Source organism: Phaethon lepturus, unplaced genomic scaffold (genome assembly GCF_000687285.1).
Source record: "Phaethon lepturus isolate BGI_N335 unplaced genomic scaffold, ASM68728v1 scaffold646, whole genome shotgun sequence".
Classification (NCBI taxonomy): domain Eukaryota; kingdom Metazoa; phylum Chordata; class Aves; order Phaethontiformes; family Phaethontidae; genus Phaethon; species Phaethon lepturus.
The window spans coordinates 23,618-23,820 of NW_010543825.1; positions in this window are offsets into that span (position 1 = coordinate 23,618).

The following is a 203-nucleotide window of genomic DNA, read 5'->3' on the forward strand; positions in this document are numbered from 1 at the left end:
TACTGTGTTGGCAGTCTGGCTGACATTTCACAAACACAGACTACAAAAAGCTTCCCAATTTTTGTTCAAAGTAAGTCTCAAGGACTCAATTTACCTATAGCTCTGCTTGCATAATGACATGTTGTACTAACTTCTCACACTGTGTCTAGGAATACATTAAGGAGAACAATTTCCCTTGGGGGCATAGCAGAAGATTAGGGAAA